The sequence below is a fragment of the Aulonocara sp. 'chitande type north' Nkhata Bay genome, linkage group LG17 (genome assembly GCF_057382095.1).
Source record: "Aulonocara sp. 'chitande type north' Nkhata Bay isolate Kocher_YH1m ecotype deep benthic linkage group LG17, A_spYH_male_GT1.1, whole genome shotgun sequence".
NCBI classification, from domain to species: Eukaryota; Metazoa; Chordata; class Actinopteri; order Cichliformes; family Cichlidae; genus Aulonocara; species Aulonocara sp. 'chitande type north' Nkhata Bay.
Genome location: NC_141360.1, coordinates 38,554,681 through 38,576,273, shown reverse-complemented (window position 1 = coordinate 38,576,273; position 21,593 = coordinate 38,554,681). Strand labels below are relative to the sequence as shown.

At 41.7% G+C, this 21,593-nt stretch overlaps 1 protein-coding gene across 1 annotated transcript in view; it reads left to right on the top strand.

The window, feature by feature from the left end:
* Positions 1 to 21,593, top strand: part of sox5 (SRY-box transcription factor 5) — a 323,149-nt gene that overhangs the window by 96,627 nt on the left and 204,929 nt on the right. The window contains exon 4 of the mRNA XM_086268027.1: positions 3,882 to 3,959. The gene's annotated coding sequence lies outside the window, so the exon portion shown is untranslated. The remainder of the gene's footprint in view (positions 1 to 3,881; positions 3,960 to 21,593) is intronic.

The following is a 21,593-nucleotide window of genomic DNA, read 5'->3' as shown; positions in this document are numbered from 1 at the left end:
TTTGTGTAAGAAATCTGATTACTTTATAAATCATACATGTCTAATGTATTATATTGCACCTGCTTATAGCTTTAGCACTGCTTCATATGTTATTGCAATATTAATTAACCATATAAATTTTTTATAACCATTCAGATAATTGTCACTGATGATTTACAAACCAGTTTTTAATAAGTGAGCATTATTATAATTTTGTTTTTCACAGTAAATAGCTTTCACCCTTCCCATAAATTTTGAGATTTACAAGATCAGTATGTTTTGTTCTTCCCCATAGTGTAACTACATTTGTAATCAATGTTGTGGATGTGATTCGTCTAGTTTTTCCCATCATACTGGTTACTGAAACACATGTTACACCCAGAATAACTGTTGTATGCTCTCTAAGATTTATTAGTCTCACCAAATTTTAGGCATTTATTGAGTCGTGACCCTATGGCATAAAAATCTGATTTGGCAATATCCATGCAGCCAATTTTCTGATAGAGATTTGTTGCATTTGTGGTATGACTCCAAACTCCACATTATGTATTTTGGTGACTTCAGGTTTATATGTAAGAACTTTAATGCGTTATTTTAGAAATACTTACGCAGCTTGTGAATTCAACTAGTCAATCCAGTTTAAAAATGATTTATCCATAATTTTTTAGTGAGATATTTTGTTCCCCTTCAGGAAAAAATAAATAAATTAGATGCTGTTAGATCAGAGAAACAATTGGGCAATTATGAAGTTAAACTGATAAGTTAAACTAATGAAAGAATTTAACTTTGGGCCAAGCTGCTTTACAGATGACTAGAAACTCTAAACTTGATTATTACTTTTCCAACTACCTGCCTCAAGTTTTGAGGTAGTACAGTAGTATTGCCACTTGGGGAACACTTTCCATAGGGTTTAGGAGTTCATGGGATTTTGGAATGTTGGCACAGGAGGTGGCTATCCTCAAACTGTTTCCACAAAGTTAGAATGATGAAATTGTCCAAAATGTCTTGGTGTGCTGAAGCATTAAGAATTCCTTTGACTGGAACTAAGGAGGCGAGCACAACTCCTGAAAAACAACCCCACACCATAATGCCCCCTCTACCAAACTTTACACTTGGCAAAGTCAGACAAATGCCGTTCTCCCGGCGACTGCCAAACACAGACTCATCCATCGGATTGCACGACAGAGCAGTCTGATTCGTCACTCCAGAGAACACATTTCCATTGGTCTGCAGTCCAGTGTTGGTGGGCTTTTACACCACTGCATCTGACACTCTGCAGTGAGCTTGGATGCAGCTGCTCGGCCATGGAAACCCATTCCATGAAGCTCTCTGTGCACCGTTCTTGAGCTAATCTGAGGCCATGTGAAGTTTGGAGGTCTGTATCGATTGGCTTCAGAGAACTGGTGACCTCTGCACACCATTTACCTCAGCATCCACAAACCCCCGCTCTGTGATTTTCTGTAGTCTACCACTTTGAGGCTGAGTTGCCGTAATTCCCAATCACTTCCACTTTGTTTTAATGCCACTAACAGTTGACTGTCGAATATTTAGTAGGGAGGAAATTTAATGACTGGTCTTGTGTCAGGCGACTGGTGCATGTGCATTTAAGGTTTTGTAAGTGAGCGAGAGGGATGTTAACTGTATTTTTAAACATTTGTATGCACTGAAAGAGAAAACGATCCAATTCGGGAAGCTGAACTTAATACGCTGTGCATAAATAATCACCATTTATTCAGGTTTGGATGTACGCATTTGTAAAATAGTTTCCATGTGATCACAATGCTTCATATTTGTATCTGGATCGGAGCACGCATTTGTGAGTCCTCAAAAGTTGCATGACTACATTTGTTTATGCTTGTGAATCATATTGTACGCATTCGTAACACTTTTGAGGCAAATTTCTCTCCATAGAAATGGGGCCAAATGCATGCTGATCGACTGTTCTTTTGTTTGGTGCTTCTTGCGTACTATTTCTGCTGTAACCTTCCTCTCGAAAAGTACCTCACACATTCACACACAGAAGCAGTTACACAGCTTGTAAAGTACTTTGAGTGGCCAGTATGACTAGAAAAGTGCTATATAAATGCAGTGCATTTATCATGTACACTGAGATGTCGGGGCACACACAGCTTTTAGTAGAACATTTGTTCTATCTTCAAATTTGGGATCCACCAACAATGTACGAGACCGAAACAGTTGTCTGTCTCTCAGAAAGCTTTTCTGTCTTTTTCGTCAGTCGTTTTCACAATGAACTGAACAGTTCTGCTCTGTAGATCGTGTACATTGGAAAGCCTGCCTGCTTTTCCTCTCTTTCTCAGATTGGAGTTGTCGTCCTTTATATTACAGGCAAAGTGGGGATGAGTGAGCAGTCCTCTCAGGGATTAACTGCTGACTGACTCCAAAAGTTGAAGGCAGACTTTCTCGTTACGAGACATGTAAAAATCTTCTCAACACATGCGTACACGCACAAGTACACACAGTCCTAAGGTTTTTCCAGTGTTGTCCCAAAAATCATATCGCTCAATATTCCCCCAGAAAAGACTACACAATGGCTGCTCCCAAATCTGATTGGTGTTATTTGTAAGTCAGCCTAAATCTCAGAGAAGCTACACACACAAATGGAACAGGGCTTACTAATCCATTTGTAAGGCAATAGGCAGGCAAACAGGCAGGGGAGAGCTTGCCAAGTGTTGTAATCACAACTAAAGATGATGAGCCCACTCCCTTCCGCTACAGTACTGTGTGCGTTTGTATCTACGCGTACATTTGTGTGTGTGTTTTGTGTGCATTTGCATGTTTGTCCTACATCGCCTCCTTTAGAAAACTGTGACAAGAGAGGGAGAAAATGAATCGGTATCAAGTGGATAATCTACAAAAGTACACTAGGAGCTTTTCCACCTTATGCAAGTCCCCCGCTCATTCATTTGCAGCTACCACGCAATCTCTCTTAGAACAACAACAAGCCGGCAATATGAGTTTTGAAAAGGCGGTAATTGTAAGCAGGTTGGGGAATAAATTAGAATGATGACAAAATACAGAGATAAATCCAGCTTAAGAGAGATGTACGCCACTGTTTATTTGATTTCAGCTTTTCTCTCTATCCTGCTCTTTCTCCCTCCCTCATTCCTGATCTTTTTTAGTGGGGTGGAAAAATGGATTTTTGTCAGCGATTTGGCCCTGAAATAGCTTATTGTCTAAGGCAGCCACTGTGCGGGTACAACGTCAACATCACATGTGTGTGCGAACGCGCTCGCCTGTTTCCATGGGGAGTAATGGCCGTGGAAGTGTGTATTGGCTCTGCTGGCACAATACGCCACTGTGCTCATTGGTTTAGACTGGTGTGTGTGTTTACAGTATGTGTGTATGTAGTTCTATAGACTCTCTTGTTGATATTTATAGATGTAAGAATTCTGGTATGAAGGGGCGAGGGTAAGAAGAATGTGGGGAGCAAAGGGGGGAGGGTCAGGCAGAGGAAAGGGAGTAGGAAGGAAAGAAGGAAAGGTTCTTTAAGATAGAATTATTGACTGTCGCCTTCAGCTTTTTTCGTTCTCCTCCTTCCTCTAACTTTCTGTGTCTTTATTCTGTAAACCATCAGTTTTACTTCTCATGTTATGAGTCAGAGCAATTTGTCACATAGAAGCCCTGTGTGCTGGAAAGTCTGATGACCACTGGACTCAGTATGGCTGCAGTTTACTTCACCATACATGTGCCTTTAATGGGAGAAATGTCAAAAAGCTGAAAAAGTCAAATAGTCAAACTTATATTTATTTGTGACTTTCCCCCTGATAAATCTCCCTTTCTCAGTTTCACCCTCTTTGATTTTTTTTTAAAAATAAAAATTTTATGTACCACAAGATAGTCATACAATTACTTTATTTTATTGTTTTCTTCTTTGTGTCCAGGTTTGAAGGGGCTAAGTGGACAGAGCAGCTGATTACTTCTGGATATTTTTTTCCTTCATATTGCTCATCAAGTAACTGGTAAGGGCCTTTTTTCCTGTTAAGAGTGGTGCACTTTATAACTCAGATATTCCAGATATAGTCTATTGTTTTAGTCTACATAGGCATACAGCTATGGGAAGAAAATGTGAACCCTTTATTATTTTCCAGATTTCTGCATAAACATGACCTGAAACTTTAATAAGTTTCTAAAGTGAGGTTTAAAAATTAAAAACATTAAAAATATTAGACAAAATAGTTTTAAGGAAAACGATCCATTGCATATCAGTGAAGAGAAAAAGCATTTGAAATGTTGCTTTTAGTGTCTGAGTTGATCCCATGTGCAGCAGTGACTGCAGCTAAATGTTTAAGGTGCCCGGTGAACTGTCCTTTGGGTTAGCACTGAAGACTTTTAGACCATTGTCGTACTCAGAACAGCTTCAGGTCTGAGGTCTGTGTCCTCATATTCAGTGCTCACTTCAGGCTCTTTTCAGTTATTTCTGTCATTGTTTCCTATCATCATACCTTTTCCTATCATTTAGATCACTGACAGATGTCCTGATGATTTTAGAATTGAATAATTTTATTGCTTCATCAGTGATGACAAGCCATATTTGCTCAGATGCAGCAAAAAACCAAAGATGCCAATGCCACCATGTTTCTTGATTGGGATACATTTTTAATAGTGTGATGCATTTTTTTTTTTCTTGCTCCATATATATAACCCTTCTCACGTAAATGAAAATGTCTATTTTAATCTCATCTATCCAAGAAACACTGTTCAAACAGTCTTCTGACTCATGCATGTGCAGATGGGAAGCGCTCTCTGCAGAGAACAGTGCTTTCTCCTTGCAGCCCTGCCATACACACCATTGTTCTTCAGTATCCTCCACATGATAGACTGAAACTGAAACATGTCACAAACCAGTGCATGAGAGCTTTCTAACAGATCATCTAGTGATATACAGTAGGGCTGCCACGATTAGTCGACGACTGACGCGTCGTTCGAAGCTTTGTAAGATCCCAAAAGACGCAGGAATAAGTAGTAGGATTTAAGAGTGTAATAACGGACTGAAACAGAAGATGGCAGCACTGCATGTACAAGGATGCCAGCTGCCGTTAAACCCCGAAGAAGAAGAAACTGTGTCCCAGAATCCATAGCGCAGCCCAGCGCAGTTTCCAACAATGGAGGCAGCTAGTTAGTTTTAATATTACTCTTATTATTCTTTCTGGGTCACAAAATAAACGATTAACATATTTTCAGGCGAGAATGTAGCTGTGTAAACTTCAAACATCTGCTCAGTTTATCAAGACACCACATATTTTCAAAAGCGCTCCGACGTTTTCGGAGACGTCTGTTACCCACTAGCTCGATAGCTAGCCGGGGGCTAGGCTCACTAGAGCCGTGAAAACACCGGACTCCCGGCAAATCGTTTTCAAACCCACCGCCGTCTTTCGCTACTCAGGTTAAACATATATGAGTCACTTAGATAACTTCAAAATGTTATTGTTTGGCTTTTTTTAGTATTTTATTTGTTCCTGAGTAAATCGGTTTGGCTGAGCTTAAAGTTATAGTTTTTACACAGCTGAATAAACGTGAAGCAGACAGCTGATTATCAGAAGTGTGAGATGCTCGAGAATATACTCCAGTGTCCCGTTATATTTTAGATAGGGAGAGTTTAATAAACTCCTTGCTAACTTATTAAACTTAGCTTGCGGTTGGCAAGTTCTAGTTTATTACAGCATGAATATTGTCTTTAATGCGAAGTCTTCACAAAATAAAACGAACCCCACTAAAGAGGAAATCAAACCAGTGTTGGATTTAAACGGACTAAACATAGCAGGTGTGAAAACGCCCTGAGACTCATATGCCTCTATCTCTGGAACTTTCACTACTCATCTCAAAACTTTAAGAAATAAATTCGACAGTTTGAATTCCTATAAATATAAGGACATGTCACAGTGGATAGAACTGTGTGGTGCGCAGGGCCCGGAGTCAGAAGAAGACAGTGAAAGCAAAACCAGATACAAGACAAATGACCATAAAATAGCGTGGTAGTGTTTTCTTGCTCTTTGTGTGTTTGCACGTGTGAGTGGAAATCCAGACAGTGTGTGTGTCAAAGCAGTGTCACGATCACAGATTGCAGACCCATCGCTGCTTTGCTGAGGAGACTTAGTTGGCACTGGTTACACTGACCATGCTCCGTGTGTGTGCGCGTGCGTTCCACTGTGTACTTGTATGGATGTATGAACGTTTGTCGCGGCCTTGTCAAATCAGCCATGACTCTGCCTACTGCGTGTGTGCCAACCAGGGGTGACCTTTTTCTCTGTGTGCGCGCTTGGGAATGTGTGTGTATATGCGTGCCGTGCTGCAGGCAGGGAAAGTCCCTGTCTTCACTGTGCTGGGGAGTTGGAGGGGACACCTCGTTCATCTGTGCTTGGGTGAGTTTGTGTCATTGTGGGAGTTTCCCATCAGATTGAGAGGGGTTGATGTTCTACATCAGTTTGATCACACTTTTCTAACGTCTGACTTCACGCTTTTAGTATTCGACTTCTGCATTTTGTAAGCACCAAACAGTGTGTGAATTGTCATCGGGAAATAACTCAAAGGCTCAGAAGGGAGCTGTGACACCTGCATTTGCTTGTTTCCCTTGCATTTTCTCTCTTTTGGCCTGGCATACATGTGTGACGACATGTTGAAGTCTTCTAATGAACTGGATAATTTGCCAGATGGAGATATAATCTTGGCAAATGATACCTAAAGTACTACATTACTGTCATTGATCTACTGTATGATGTAGGAATGCTGAAACATTGCTGTACATACAGGGATTTTTAATGTATAGTCATCTATCTTACACTTACGTTATCATCAGCCTGCTGGGAGTATCGGGACATTTCGCCTGGGGGTTGTTTTGGCCTGCTGTGAACAGTAAGAAGGAATGAGCATCAGGACAACACTCTGAGTCGCGCAGCAGCAATGTTCACAAGTTTGTGGGCTAAAAATGCACATGAATCCGTGCATGTAGGCCTCTCCCTGAAGGTACCTTCTGCTCTACAGATAACAGAAACAAACGTCTTTGTGAAATGGAAAGGAAGGGCGGAGGAAAGAGGAAAGGACTTAAAAAAAAGGTGTGAGTAACAGTGGCAATGCATCTAATAATGCAAAGTTTAAGGCCAAATAAAATACAACTTAACTTCCATCCCTTACCTATCAGCAAATACCTTTTTTAACCTTTTTTTAGTCCTAAATTTTTGTACTTTTAACATTGTGATATTTCAAACGGAGCTTTTTTCTGAAGCTGCTGTGGGGTTAGTTCAAGACGACGTTATATCGTCAGAACAGTAAAGTCAGAGCATACCCTGCTGTAGGGCTCTGTCTGGCTCTAAATACAAAATGAACACCCTTAAATAAGAGCTTAAATCAGGAAAGTGTTTACTGAGGTCATAGGTCATGCCAGAAGTAGGGTCAGTATAGTATATGATGCAGTGTTTTATCCAGTAACTGAGAATGGTGCTCAATATGTTTTATTTAAAGACAATGTATTTCTAATTGATGTTATTGCATCTCAGTCTATCAGCACTGAAGCAAGCCTTGCTCTACTTTCCTTAACATATATTAAACAGATACGATCCTCCATGAAAAGTCCCTTAGAGCATCTCCCTGCAGTAAATCTGCTTTTCTCCATACGTGCTTGTTAATTAGCTCTGTTCCATATCTTGCTGTGTGTTTCTAATGCCAAACAGATCTCATGTCCTCCCTCTCTCTCTCTCCCAGCACTGTCCAGAGCTGTACGAGAGCTAATTGGCAGCTCGCTTGCCTGCCGCGACGGTGATCATGCAAATGTATTGGTGCTTACCAATAGCCGGGCCCATCAAAACATTACGACGGCCATTACCCAGAGCTGGGGCTGGCCTAACGAACATATGCTCCCCCGCCCGACAACCTCCCCCCAATTCCTAAACTCTTATTTATGTGTTTAATTTAATGTGCGAGGGAAGAATTTCCGAAATTAAATTTGGTTTTCGTTGGTGCCTCAAGAGAGTGGCAGCGTTATAATAACATGGTAATTTTTTACACGTCTTTATGAGAAATGAGAAAATTAATTCTTTCTGACAAGCTGTAATTATTGGGCTTGGAACAGTTGCAGCTGAACAGTTTGGGCTGTGGTAGCCTGGCAGTGAGCTGAAAGAGGGAGAGAGAGAGAGAAAAGGGGGGTGGAGGAGAGAGAGAATGGAAACACAGTGAGACCGAAAGGGAGAGAAAGAGTTTAGTAGTGAAGCCAGAATTGTATACAGTCACAAAGGAGAGAGACAGAGGGAGAGAAAATGGGAGGAGAATGATGATAATGATCCACAAGGGCAAAGGAGAAGCCAGTAAGGTGGTGGAAGACCCGGGGTGTGAGGGGACAAAGTTGAAAGAAATGAAGAAAAAAAGAGGACAAGCTGAAAGATGTAAGGTGAAGATAAAAGGGGCAGAGTTGGTTCAGTCAGGATAAATACGAGTAGGCACAGGAGGTGAGGGTTGGGTGAAAAATGGAGAGAAGAGAAGTTGATGAAATTAGAAGAAAAAGACGAAACAAAAGGGCGAGGGTTAGAGGAAAAAAACAGCAGCAGCGTGATCAGCTGGATAGTAGCATAGTATAGATGAGGGGAGAAGGGCAGAGTGTGCATGCTTTGGAGGGATAAGTTGAGAGGAGACAAGGTTATAAGAAGTTATGATAGAGGGGGTTGAAAGTGGAAGAAGATGGAGTTAATGCAGAGCACTCGAGGTTAGACAAAAGGAAGAAATAGAAGGTAAGCGGTAGTAGGTGATGAAGAGTAAAAGATATGATGGTGATACAATACAGGAGAGAAGATGAGGATGAAAGGCAAAAAGGAATGTGGATGGGGAGGGAAGGAATGTGAGGAGGACAGGTTGGATTAAAGAAAGAAAAGCAGAAGATTTACTGAGGAGAAAGTAGAATGCTAGTAGTAGCTAATGGTTCAGCAGGTGTGAGGAAAGAAGGGAATGGGTTGATGATGTGTGTGAGCACGCAGTGTTTGGTTGGGAGGGATAAGAGTTGTTTGACAAACTCAAGAGAAGAAGAGTTATGAATCACTGGAGAGGTACACAGATGGCACAGTATGAGGGACGGGAGGTACTGATGGAGGTGGAGGAGGGTGTTGCGTTAAAGGAAAGAAAAAGACAGGAACGGGATAGAATATAGGAGTCGGGAGAGGGGTGGAGATGGAAGGTATTGTAAGGAGTCATGTCTCGCTTTGTTAAATCAGGCAGGAGTTCCTGTCTTCTTATATGATGTCATCAGAGGAAGCTCCTCTACAGCATCAGCAGCGCCGTCTGTGTCAAGGTTATAACACATTAATATGCACAGTCTACAGCCGCCTGGCCTCACTCCAGGCCTGCTTAGGTTCTCTCACACAAACGCGCACACACACGCAGAGACACACACACACAAAGCATCAGCATCTGCTCACACTTACAGAGCTTCTTCGCCTTTGCTCCATCAAGCGCTGGCACACATTCACACATATACACTCACGCAGACACACACGCATTCACGCACAGCTTCCTCTTCTTTGTATCATCATGCGCTGAATATGGAACATGATATTGATATTATGCAGCCATATTGTTTCTGTACCGATATTCACTTAGGCTGCTATAAAAGCACTTTTACAGCTGTGCTGCGATTCGCTTAATGACCCACTACTGTGTGTGTGATTGTCTGTGTCTGTGTGTTTGTGTGCATGCAGGCAAGTGGTTATTTGTTTTCTCCAAGTATCTGTGTCTTAGAAGGAGAAGCTGTGTTTGAGTCAGCCCTTTACATTTCTGTGTGAAAGTGTGTTCCCATTAAGGTTTGAATGCAGTCTTCAGCCAGTGTTATTCAAATGTATGTTTAAATGTTTATCAGTAGGGCAGTTTTAAATACTTTTTTTTTTGGTTAGGCTTAATTGGAAGTCTAATTTCCAGCAAGAACCCTGGGAGTCCCATTTAAAGTCACATGGTACTTTGAATTATTAGTTTTCCCCGTGTAACCGGTTTCTGCTTCACCCCGCTGCAACAGGTCAGCCCAAACGGACTCCTCGACTGTTGCGTTGTGTTTTTAAGAAGACAAGGAGTCTCTGGTTGATCGTTGCCACTTTATTTCCTGAATGGAAACAACTTCTGTGAAAATTTCGACAGCACAGTTGTAACCTCAGCTACCTTGTAGTACTTGTATATCCCATACTATGATTTACTCATTGAAAGCATCCCCATCACTTCATTCACACTTAATTGTGATCATTTTTTTAAAGTTTGTTGTTATTTTTTTTTCATTTCTATATTGTTTGTGTTTAAATATATGGAACGACCTGATGAAACTGGTAGCCAGGCTGTGACACACTAAGATTACAAACTGTTCATTTTTAATTTTGATTAAACGTATGTTGGACTTGAATGTTTGCTATTTCAAGGGCAATATTATTAAAGGAAAAGCCCAACAGCCTTCAGATATTAACTTGTGTGTCAGTTTTCATGGCAGTGGTCTCAGCTTTGAGACTTTGACTTCATCCCTTCATTTATTATTCATTTATTGTACTACTAGTAACAGGCTTAAAGGACTGATATGTAAGTATATAAAGCAATAATGTGCTGACTACAATTGTAATGTTGTGCTCTTCCAAAACCCTTCCTGTTTCTTCATTGAACGTGTTCCATTTTGTCCTGTGCTGTTAAATGTTTCATCCTAGTGAAGGCATGATGGGACCCCCTGGGGATGAGGCATCTGCCCACCCGGCCACACGCTGAATTATACATGACAGTGCAGGACAGAGTGTGTGACTGTGTGTGTGAGCATTTGTAGGTGTCACAGAGGGAAGTGTCCGCTTTGTAGCGTGACTCTGTTTTCCTCTGACATACACTGAGTTGTCCTAGGTTGTATATTGTCTGTGATGGCTTTTCTGTGCTTGCAAATGTTTGTATCGCTTAGTGTTATGAAGAAACTTCATTTTTAACGTGGTGAATCAAACCTGTTCCAGTTCAAGATGGGGCACCGTAGTTTTGCCAGAATCTCTCGGTGCCAGAACAAAACCTGCAAGCGCCCATTCTGGTGAAGGTAGAAAAAAAAAACCCAGTTTGTTCTGGCTTGTTTGTCTCAGGGGTGCTTGCAGGATTTGCTTCTGCTAAGTGGTGCTGGGAGATGATATGGAGGAATATTCTGCACATGGCTAAGTATGTCATTGCCAAAACCTTCTCCAAGAATCTCATTTTGACTTTTTTAATCTTCTACAGATCCTGGACCATTGCGTTGTGAAAAAGTAAATTTCAGATAAATTCCAGTGTTGCTTTTTGGGTGTTGAATGTGTAAGAAGCAACACACACTGCTGGTCACGGTGCGCTGTTTCACGTTGGCTCGTCAGAAAAACCCACCTACTTATTTTCCAGTGTTATTTTGCATCTAATCTTTAGAGAAGCAGTTTTTATGTTCACATGCCAGCCTTTGTTGGTGTAGGCATGCTGATACACTGAGAAGCTAATATATATAAGGTCCTGTTTGAGTTGCCCATTTATCTCGTTTAATGCTGATTATATACAGTATCTAATCAGTAATCAACAGTTTTTATTACTTTGAAGCAGATTGTTGAAGAAGTTATCACAGCTGCAGTTGTTTGATAGTCACCCTGCTTGTAAGGTAACCAACACAAACATATGCGAATGAGGAAGCGTTCTTATATAACTCACAGTGACGATGGAGTTTCACATTAATAACATTGGTGCACCTAATAGGAGGCTGAGAGGGTCCGGCCTGTATTTTTATATATAGATGGTGATCACCAGGCCAAACTAAGCATAGATCCGCTCTTTATCAGACATTATGGGCTAATAAGTACAAACCAAAGTCTATAGTTATTTAGTGCCTGTGAACCAGTTTTGAGGTAGTTACTTTTTTCATCATATGTACCGTGTATGTACTGTTGTTCAGTAACCAGTGTAGCTGCCAAGATTCAATCAAAGAAAATGTGTTGTCTTGTAAAAGTTCTGCTACAGAAACATGCAAAAAGAGCGTTATGTCTGAAAAGTTAAATGCTATATCCTCACCGTGCGTGTTTGTGTGTGATTGATTGTTTCATGTGTGGCCATGTGTGCAGGTATGTGTGTTCTTCACCTGAGATCTTGCTACTGTAGCTAATGAAAGCCCCATCTCTTAATGCAAATGAGGCTGTTGTTAACCCCAATCACAGAGGTCGCCGAGTGTGCATCAATCCCACATCTCCCTGAGTGCTTCACTGGCAGCACGCAGTGGTCCCCACCGCTCAGTAGGCCCACAGGTAATTACTGGGAACCAGAAAGGGAGAGGGCCAGGGGAGTCAGGGTCTCAGGTAGACATGCATGTCACTAGTGCTTTTTTTTTTCTCATGTCATTTTTTGCCAAACAGAGGGTTGGGTTGCACATAGGGTCAAGTGCAAGTGTTGTCTCCTACCACACCCCTTCCTCCAAAACCCACACGCTCAGAGTGTGACAGGTAATTACAGCATGAGAGTGGCTGCGCTGTATGTAAGATTGGAAGGTCAGGCCCACTGTCTGCTCCCTCAGGGCCACTGAGCGTCACCTCTCTGACTAGATCTACAATCAGTTCCATTAGTACCATGTCTGTCTGACCACCTGTTGTGTGTTGTGTCCTCCAGTTAACTGTTTTATGGTCAGCCTGTTTCCTGTCTGGTACTTTGAAATTGTATGTGTTGTGTAAGCTGCAAAGAAAAATGGCAATGTCCTGAATTAGAGCACTGCAGTGACTGTTTTTACCATTTAATACCAGCTTTTGGATTGCTGCACAGTCTATAACAAGCGATTTTAAAATGTACCTGTTGACAACTTAATACTTGCCCTTTAAATACACCATATTAACAAAAGTATTCACTTGTCTGCTTTCGCACACATATGAACTCGAGTGACATCCCATAATGGCTTCAACTCTTCCCTGAAGACAAGGTTTGGGAGTGTATTTCTGAGAATTTTTGACCTTTCTTCGAGTGACACTGATGTTGGCTGAGAAGGCCTGGCTCGACTGGACTTGTTGCACAGGTGTCACAGGTGCAGAAGCCGTCTGCACGCCTAGGTGCTGATTTTACACATATGTGAAAACCACTTGGGACACCTGAATTCAATTATTTGGATAGGTGACGGAATACTTCTGGGATTGAACGCTATAATGTATTATATTGACGAACTCATAATTCAGTTGTGACATTGTGCATTGTGACACGCATGTCCATTATGTTACATTGTGTCATTAATTTCCTGTCTGTTAGTCCTCACAGCGACTCTAAGGCTGTGCCGAGCCACATCATGGAGGAAAATCATTTGAGCTGCTTGTATCTATGACCTAGTTCTTTTGGCGACTACCCAGAACTCGTGACTATAGATGAGGATTGGAACATAGACTGCCTGTTGGGGTTGGCCGATCTGCTCCACAGTCCAGTCGTCCTATCACACCTCTGTGCGGTTGCCAATAACTGATGCATTGCTGCTGGGTTGGGGGATGGGGCCTGTGTGCACCTAGTTAAGGTAACGCTATCCACTCTCCATGATGTGACTGTGTGACCAAAACACATAAACAGATCAGTGCTATCTGGTGAGATAGGCAGACAGACATACAGATTTATTTCCCACTTCTAGCGTGAGACGAAAGACACAGACTGTATTTCAGCTGAACAACTTAAAATGGTATCAGACATGTTACTTTACTTTCTTCCAGGCTTATGCTTTTGACTTGCTCAGACTATGTTTTGGGGGGTGGGTTTATGCACCAGTTTTTTACTGACAAACACACCCAGTGGGAAAAAAGTTAAGGAAGGCAGATAAACTCAATAACAGGCAGATAACAAAACAAAAGGCAGAAATGACTTCCTGTTTTGTCTCATTTTGTTTATGATGGATCAAGCAGCTGTTCCCTCCACACACACAAGAGGACAGAGGGCTGACCATGAAGTTGTCTGCGTGCACTGGTTGTATGCCGACTTTAATAGGGCAGATTACATTTAAATTTGATATGAATCTGATAATAAGTTATCGCATTAATTCCAATACAAGCTAAAAAAAATAGCCACGATTGGCATGCTGTTAAAATATGATAAGATCCCAAGATAAATTCCTGGTCTTGGGCTAACAACTGTCCCACAACTCTAAAGAAATAAACAGATATTTAATTTAATTTTACTTCACATTAAAATATGATTGATTACATGAAGTTTAAAATAGAAGGTTTCAGGATTGAAGAAGGCTGGCAGTAACAAGCTTTACCAGAGGGACCAAAGATCTGTGTTGTGCATTTCAAAGCCCTTTGGCGCAAATTCTTTGCTCTTGTTATTTTAGCTATATTAAAACGCAAACTTCACTGCTGTCAAAATTCCCATTTTGCAAATATTAATACACACTTGCTTGGTCTAAACTGTATTCTAACAGTTGGAGACTTGTAATCTATGGTATCCAGATGAAGAATACATGTTTATATACAGTACATTTATGTCTCTTTACTGTGACTTTGATGTAAATAAAAATCAAGCTGCTTTGAATATTGTGGTTTAACAGAAAACCAAGTTGTGACACCTCTAACCCCCGCCTTTATCTCTAGTTAATATTCACTGCCTATATATCAATATATCAAGGTTCCTCTCTCTACGCCACTGTTTGTACATGTTGAACTACAAGCCATTGTTTATATGTAGGATGAGATATGACTGCTTTCCCCTGAAGAGCACTTGACCATCAAAAGAACATGAGCGTTTTCCCACTGGGGCAATAATGGCCACCTTAACAGTATCATGCGCTCAACCCTACAGGCAATCCATGTCCTTCTGCTTAAATGCGTTTGCGAGACAGTTTTTCACTGGTTTAAATAACAATGCCAATCCCTGTTTCTCCCTTGTCTCGCAGCAAACCGGTTAAAGGCCTCCAACAGATTCTGTATTCGATCAGTTTTGAACGATTAGGTTTGCCAAGCCAAATTAGGTTTGAGGATGAGCCTTTGTGACCCACGTAGCCCGAAGGTGCTTTTGCCCTCTTCACTTATTAACTTGTTTCTGTGCAGACGCATTCACAGATTTTTGTCTGCGTGTGAAACTCTGGATTCTATTAATCCATTCATCGGCACATATTTTACTCGTCATGGTCTTATCTGTTTACAAGCAGTCCATAGGTTATGTGACTTTGTGAATGACACATTTGTGTGTCCTCCTGAATACAGAATATTACATTTGTTTTCTTCCATAACAGCTCACGTGTGCGTCAGAGCGCACAAGAAAACAAGATTACAAAACATGTTAATTGTCATAGTCGTGGTAGGGTTGCACGGTTATGCACTGAGTGTCTCTGACACCTCACACCAACGAAACCTCTCGGTTGGCTGGGACCTTTGTGAGTGGAATTTGTCTGTGTTCCCTTACCTGCTTGGTTTTTCTTTGGGTGCTTCACCTTTTTCCCCACAGTCCAAAGACATGTATGTTTGGTGAGTTTGTTGGTTGTACAGTAGGTGGTGATGTGAGAGTGTGTGTGTCTGCCTCTCCCTGTTAGCCCTGTGATGACTAGGGACCACAGTGTATCCTGTCTTTTGCCTGCTGACAGATGGGATAGACTGCAGATACCCAATGACCTAGTTGAATAAGCAGTTAAGAAAATGGATGGATGCCTAGCTTGATACTCATGGTCGTGTGAACTGACCGTTTTGTCTACTCTGGATGCTTTTCCTCAAGTCCCGTGATGTAAATCCGGGAATACAAATATCAATCAAGGACCAAGTGACTAAGCAAAACTTGCCAACATTTTTAGATCATATAAGATTCTACACGGACAGGCCATTTCATTAGGCGCACATCTTCAGCTAATAAGATGGGAGTGTCTCATTAAGGCATGTAGACGTGGTCTAGACAAACCAAGCATCAGAATGATTTGAATGTGCTCTGTGTTATATTCAGTTATTGAACACAGTGTACCCATATTCTAATGGCTCCTTCCACCAGATCATCTCAAACTGGTTTCTTGAGCATGAGAATGAGTTCACTGTGCTTGAGCCCGGCCTCCACAGTCTCAAGCCAGTACATCACCTTTTGGATGTGGCGGAACATGAAATTGGCATCATGGATGTGCAACTAAAAAAAATCTCCAGTAACCGTCTGAAGTCATCGTGGTAATATGCACCACGATCTCTGAGGAATTAAGAATTAAGGCAGTTCTGAAGGCAAAGGGGGCTCTAAAGTATATGACATACATTTTAAAAAGAGCACAGCTGATCATCCTGAGTACGTATATAAACCATGTTAAATGTAAAGCCTACACAAACGAATATATTGCACTGAGATGAAAGCCAAAACCAGCGAGTGCATGGAGTGTGACACTATCCCACTGCACCGTCTCCCTCCCATCATCTTCAGCACTGTGCTCACCAACAGCATCAACAGCCACAGGTGCTGAAGATTTTTACTCTTTTGGCAGCACATGCTGCAAAATCCACTTTGTTCTTAACCCCAAATGGTTTGTACTTTCCTTGAATTTTACCTTGCTCATATTAACCCTTTCCATGTGGATGTGTTCTTTAATTAAGGCATTAAACACAAATCAGAAATGGGTTTCAAGGTGTGATTGTGCCGTTTTTCTTCTTTTTTTCTCGATACCTTTATGCATCGTGCTGAATTATGCATTCTCCCCTCCAAAACAAAAGCTGTGGGTGGAGTTAGTGTAAGGCATTGAACAGAGAAGATGAGAAGGCACCCAGTGACAAAAGCAGGAGGGACTGAGAGAGAAGAGAGAGGGAGAGGGGTCCTCTTCTCTGCAATGGGCCCCAGAACAGCCTGGGTGAGCCGGCCTTTCATTATCCCCCATCCCTCTGTGATGAGGAGAAGAAAGGCGGACGTGAGAAAAAGAAAGAGAAAGAACAGACCAGAAGAGGGGAAGAAGAAAAGAAAGAGGCATTTGATAGAGCTGTGTGGAGACCGTGTGTGAATGAGCCAGTGAAGGGCAGCCATTGTCTTGCTGCGACCTCAATTTGGTACTGTACGCTCCTCTTTTTACTGCACTGTCTCGAACCACAATGCCTCCTTTCTCCTCCTCTTTACTCCCTCTCTCTCTTAAAGAAATAGGGGGATTAGGGCCCACCAAGGGGAGCTGCGTGTCTAGATTGCCAACTATCATGACTCCTCACCATGTGACGAGATGGCAACGAGATATTCTACAAGACCTTTGTTATTTGTGTTTGCTTCCATTTTTACTGGCTTTTGTGCATTATTATATTCACAAGTTAAGAGTATCAGATAAGGGAAACGTAATTGTGTTCTAGGAGGAATGCTGTGTATTTTTGGACAGGCCGAGGAGGGAGGTGCAGGAGGTGAAAGACAGAGAGTCACAGGGACGGGGACAGAAAGCACAGCTGTACTTCCTGTTTACCCAGGCCTTGTTTAAGGAACAGGGGTTGCATTCATCTACTCTTCTCTACCTCTGCTGACCCCTTCTCTCCTCCTCCCTTCTCCTCTTGCTCTATTCTCCTTTAGGCCCCCCCCCCCCCCCCCCGCCCCCCCACCCCCACCTTTTCTAGCAGCTCCTTTTTCCCTCATCTCTTGCTGATAAACTGCATTGAACTCAGGAGGATGAGCTAGATTAGGCACTATTTGGTAGGCATGGGTTTAGTACAGGGAATGATTTGAAGGCAGAAACGATTATTAAATGTTCAAACTTGCGGCTGGTACTGTGTGTGAGTGTGGATATGACAGAGGAAGAGATAAATAGAAAATAGATGAAGAAGCAACAGACTAAAGAAGAAAGGATGACAGATAGGATGAACTTTTTAAGAAAGTTGGTTTAGTTTCTGCTGGTGCAGTTCATTTGCTAGGAAGTTGTTAAAAAAAAAAGAGAGACTCCAATCGTTCATTTTCTGTCCACCAGCACATGGAGCATGTACACTTTGATGGTGAGTAAACTAACTGTAACTCCACACCAAAGCAGACCTTGAAGCCAATGAGAGGGAGGGAGGGTTAGAGGAAGAGAGACAGCACATCCCAGTTGTTTGTTCCACCCACCCAAGCCGAGCCCTCCCCAACCTTTCTTTGTGCAGTCGGACATCAGACTGAGATGCCGCGAAAGATGCAGTAGATTAAAAGGATTGTTTCTGTGGCTGCTATAGCCTCTATTGTACAGAGAGACGATTATAGACGAATCTGCAGTCAATTCATCACGTGTATTTATGCACAAACACACACACCCACGCACGGAAGCAAACTAGCTCGCTTATACATGCACAGATATGGTGTCAAAATGTCGGCGCGACACGACAGGACCCCTTTCATCTAAATGTGCTGTTTGACAGTCCATCTATTTGCAGTCAGTCATTAGGCCACCACACAAAACTGACTGAATGTCACTGATAGAAAAATATAGAAAAGGACACAAAGGGGATGGAAGTAAACTGCCATTTTCTTTACCAGTTTTTCTGTAACGGGTTTAAATTAAGTCTTTAGTTTAATATATCCGTTACAGCCTCTTACTTACTTTCTTTATCCCGTTTTTGAGACTTTGAGCACAGTTTGGATTTCGATTTAAATGTTGAAGAGATTTATGCCACAGTTTATTTTTATTGTTGTCAAATAAAAAGCCTGCATTCTCTTCATTCTGTTATTTAATTCTTCTTTTGATTTCCCGTGATATAAAATGACCTTGAGCAGTCACCCTAAATGTAAGACCTTGTATCTGATAATTAGCATCCGGTAAGCTTGTTTACAGAGTTCTGAAATACTGAATACACATTATTCATGCGGGTTCTTTGAGAGCAGCAGGGGGCTGTATTTAGTGAAGGCTCTGCTCTTGAACTGAAGGAATCTCAGCATCTGCCCTCCCTGCTGAAGTGTCCTTGAGCAAGACACTGAATCCTTATCGGCTGTTTGAGCGTAGCTCTTCGGCTGACCCTGTGTTCTGACCTCCATGTAGGAGAGAAAAACCGAGGCTGCTTCTATTGGCCTTTTCTTTTTTTTGGAATTGATCACCCAAAAGTAAGAATATTATATTCACTAGACTCTCGCCACTGGGAGGTCAGAATGCAGGGTCAAATTTGAGACAGCGCCTTTGGGAAATGATAGGGGTTTGCTGGTTTGCTCAAGGACAGTCCATCCACCAAAAAAAAAAAGAACTGAACCTGTGCTGGAGTTTTTGTTTTACACAAAAATCTTTTTTGTGTAAAACAAAAACTCCCGCACAGGACCTTGCTGCGTTCTGGAGGTCATAGGGCATTTTACCTAATGCCGCACAAACCTCAGCATACTCTCAAACTAGTCCTGAACCTTCCAGGGAAAATGTAAATAGCTTTTGTTTCTTTTTTTTGTTTTGTTTTTTCACAACTTTCTATCTCCAAAATGTTACTTTTTCTCAAGTTAAGAAAACAGAACTTTTTATTTATTTTTCTTTAGTTCGTTTGATAAGCTTTCCTGGGCTACAAGGTCGCAGAAGCGAGCAAAATCCATAAGTCGGCCCAAACCAACAGCGGAAATAAAATTCACAATAGTAATATGCATAGGAGACGATTGTGCTCTAATTACGCTGTGGCTAAATTGCAGTCAAATGCTCTGAATTCCAAAAAAAGAATCAAGGATTACCTTCACATGTTTAAACAATTTGTTTTCGTGCTCCAGTTTGCTGCATTCCCAAACCCTCCTTTGGACTTTCAATTACAATTCATTTTGATTAAACATGCAAATGCCATCCTTGATGGTGTCCTTTGTTAGCGTGGCCTTCTTTTGGCTAAAAACCATAGTCTCTTGAGTGTCCCTCATTTAATGAAGATTGAAGATTAAACAACAGGAAAGAGCCATTATTTTTGTCGGGGAATTAAAGTACCATCAATCTCACTTAATCACCTTCTTAATATCTCCTCAGACGCCAGCAGAAAGCTGTTCTCAGCTCAAGGTTAACATGCTTTGTTTTGTCAAAGCAAAGGGAGAGAGGAGAGGGGCAAACAAACAGAATAGATGGATGAAGCCACTCTGTCCACCAAGTGGACACGGATTACAGTGAACAGTGTTGTGTCGGTGGGAGGGTAGGGCCAGGAGGTTGATGTGGAAAGAAATGACAGCTATTGTTTGGCCTGTAATTATCTCTGTCTGCTTATTCGCCTGCTCATTTCCTGTAGAGACAGAGAATGAGACTGAAGGAAGAAGTGCCAGTGGTTTGCCGCTGTAGCCTTGTTAACAGGTGGTACAGTTTGTCCTTGATGACCAGCAAAGTTGCTCTCCTACTGTGTGTGTTTGTGTACATTATGCGGCTTTATGGCATTAATGGCTGGATGCCTTTTTCTTTTGTTCGCCCATGCTGCGTAATTTTTAAACTGTTTTGGGTGTTTTTTATAATCTTGTTTTTAAGGTTAAAAGTGAACCATTAGGGTGCTGCTATAGCTTACTGTGTTGAGCAGGAGATCCATATCCCAAAAGGCTGCAGGGAGCTGGGGCTTGATTCCACCCTGGACCATTTCCTATGTCATCTTCTCACTTTTTCCCCACGTTCCTGTTCACTCCCTGTTGTGTTTCTGTTGTCTCTGCTTTACTTTAAAATGTAATTAAATTTCCATTTAATTGTCAGCTGAAATAAAAACAGATACTTAGATTGGCAAATAGCTAATATCGGTCAGACTTTAGTGTGTAGTGTTGCAAGCAAACTTTTCCCCCGCTGTGCTTATATTGCAGCGCTTCTTTTAATCTCTGTGTGACAGGGAGGACGACGGACCCGACCGCATACTTCAGTTTATACACTTTTATTTCCCGGTTGTCGTTTTACACACTCGGCTGCAGCTTTTCAGCTGCCAGCCACACACAACATAACAACAGCAACAACAACAACAGCAACAACAACGTCCTCAGGTGCCAGCACGTTTAATAGGGGAGGCGTGATGAGCCGATAGAGCTCAGGTGTGCCACAAACCACGCCCATCACACTCTGTAACAACCTGTAATAATTTTTTATTATTATAATTAATGAAATAAGACATTGTTAGCTTAACCAAAGTATTATTTGTTGCCTGTGTCTCACACTGACTGCTATGACCCCAAAACTAGCAACCACTAGATTGTGTAAGAGAGCTAGCAAATCTTAGCTAATTACCGTTCCCATGTGCTTTCACATTGAACTGTTTTCACCTCCCAAACGCAACTAAACTACACATGTCTGTACATTTCTACACTTTTGAAAGGGCAAGATTTTCCACCAGCTACACATCAACATTGACATTACAAGAAATTACCAAGAAAAATGTATTCAGAAAGGATCACATTCTAATACAGCAAACCTTTAGCAGTACAGTGTAACCCAAAGTTAATCCAGTCATTCACTTTGAATCCCACAATAGCACAGGTAGCAGACACCATTAACTTAGTGGGTTTGCTTCATGCACACAATTATTAGACACACAGAAGGTGTTTTCAGCACTTGACAGACACCTGTTGAACAACACTGGTACAGACAGCTGTGTTTGGAAGGTTAGAAGCAGTCGCAAATGATAATCAGCTTTCATGGTGCCTACACGGGGCAGTAATGGCCTGACTGAAACCTGTGATTCTCCAGCTGAAGAACCACTTCCCCTCCACAGAGGGAGCGCATGTAACCACGGAAACCTTCTGTAAAGCCACACAAAAGAAGCCACTGAAAACAGATGGGGATCGAACAC